The sequence below is a fragment of the Papio anubis genome, chromosome 6, assembly GCF_008728515.1.
Source record: "Papio anubis isolate 15944 chromosome 6, Panubis1.0, whole genome shotgun sequence".
Classification (NCBI taxonomy): domain Eukaryota; kingdom Metazoa; phylum Chordata; class Mammalia; order Primates; family Cercopithecidae; genus Papio; species Papio anubis.
Window position 1 is genome coordinate 82949773 of NC_044981.1, and position 2339 is coordinate 82952111.

General features: G+C 38.8%; 1 non-coding gene across 1 annotated transcript; it reads left to right on the forward strand.

The window, feature by feature from the left end:
* Positions 1-1537: 1537 nt before the first annotated feature.
* LOC116275595 lies at positions 1538-1641 on the forward strand. The gene has a single exon (XR_004184710.1). It is a non-coding gene; the product is annotated as a small nucleolar RNA U13 (small nucleolar RNA).
* The last annotated feature ends 698 nt before the right edge of the window (positions 1642-2339 follow it).

Sequence of the window (2339 nt, forward strand, 5' to 3'; positions counted from 1 at the left end):
TGATGACACATTTGGTCCATTGTGCAATTTTTTGCTTCGGCTTGCCTCAAAGCTTGGGATCACAGATTTCTTAGGGCTCTTTGGGCTTCTTAGGAACCAGGAGGGAGGAAAATAAAGATCGGAATATTCTTTCAAAACCATTTCCTCCCTCTCCACCCTAATATTCCTATGCAGAGAACTTGTGACACTGCTTATCTTAACAGAAATCCAATCAAACTAGCCTAAGGACACAGAACTTTCTCACAGGCCTGGAGAAAGGGTGTGATCAAGGCCACAAGCCCTCATCTTTTCTGCTTCCAAGGTATCCCTGTTTCTTTTCATTCTGCAGACCTACTTTCTCTTCTTTATGATGTACATGATAAAAAATGGTTGACCCAGACAGCACTGCATGATTTCCTGGCTTAAATACAGCAGACTAGAGGTGCCCTATTCTCCAATTCAAATTCCTAGATGAGGGAATTTATTAGCCCGGCTCCTATCACACACCGGCCCCTGATACTCTCAACCAAATGTACATATATATGGGATGGGAGGATTAAACAGATTGAGTAGTACAGACATATAATTTCAAACAATTTGCAGAAGAAGAAAACCAATGGCTAACAAACACTTGAAAAGATACTCATCTTCACTAATATTCAAAGATATGCAAATTAGTACAGCAATGTAAGGTACTAATTTTTTTTGGACTATCAGATTGGCAACAATGAAAAACAAAGGTAACTGAAGGAAACTTGCTAAGAGAGGAAGGTGATATGATTTTTCTGGTGTACTATTGGGCATTATGTTTTAATATTTTAAATGTGCATAAGCTTTAACCGAGTTATTTTGCTTACACAAATTTATCCTAAGGAAATAATCAGAACATGCACAGGCATATATCTATATATATGTTTATTGCCGTATTTTAGTATTTAAGAAAAACTTAGAACATCATACATGCCTTTCAGTGGAGGGTAGAGGTTATGGTACAAAATAATACTGAGAGACCATTATGAAAATTATAAAGAACAAGACGGATCGGTATGTAAGAAGTATATGACAAACTGTAGGGGGGGGAAAAAAAAAAGCCAGGCACGGTGATTCATGCCTGTAATCCCAGCACTTTGGGAGACAGAGGTAAGTGGATCACTTGAGGTCAGGAGTTTGAGACCAGCCTGGGTAATATGGTGAAACTCTGTCTCTACTAAAAATACAAAAATTAGCCAGGCGTGGTGGCACACACCTGTAGTCCCACTACTTGGGAGGCTGAGGCACAAGAATCATTTGAACCCAAGAGGCAGAGATTGCAGTGAGCCAAGATCATGCTACTGCACTCCCGCCTGAGTAACAGAGCAAGACTCTATCTCAGAGAAAAAAAAAAAAAAAAAAAAAAAGCAAGGCACAGAAAAGAGTAGATAATATGACCCCATTTTTGTTAACATATAGAGTACATATTATGTACTATACATAGTATATTTGGAGTACATACATATATGTATACACACACATATATATTTGTGTGTGTGTAATATGTATCTGAAAGAATACATATTAGATCCTTTTGTAGTTCATGAGCAAGATGATTGGGTGATCCCGCACATGTGTAAGATATGCTACCCTCAAACCTTGTTACAACATTGGCATATTACCCATCTGATATGAAAAAAACATGTGAAACTAATAATTATGACCTCTGGGAATGGAATTATGGGAACTTTTCACTTTCCACTTTATCCCTTTTCATATTATTGAATTTTTTTAAAAACATGAATTACTTTTATAATCAGAAGAAAAGCAGTAAGAGATTCAATTTTTGGGGGGAAAAAGAGTACAGATTTCATATGTGAAAGGAAAATATCGACTACTTTAAAATTAAAGAAGGAAAACAAAAAATCCAATATTGTACCAGTAACAATCAGGCATAGCAGGTGGCAATAAAGTCTGCCCCTGCCCAGGACCTGGGCTTATTAAAAGGAGCTCTCTAGGTTGTACAAGAGAAAAGTCAGCTTCTCCTAGCACCACAGAGTACATAGGGCTATCCTTTTTTTTTTCTCACTCTATTACCCAGGCTAGAGTGCAGTGGCATGATCATAGCTCACTGCAACCTTAAATTCCTGGGCTGAAACAATCCTCCTGCTTCAGCTTTCCACGTAGCTGGAAGTAGGATGCATTCCACCATGCCCAGCTAATTTTTAAAACTTCTTTGTAGAGATGGGGGAGTGTCTCACTACCTTGCTCAGGCTGGGCTCTAAATCCTGATCTGAAGTGATCCTCCTGCCTCAGCCTCCCAATGTGCTGAGAGTACAGGCATGAGCCACTACGCCTGGCCTAAGGACCATCCTATTTGAAGAATTTGG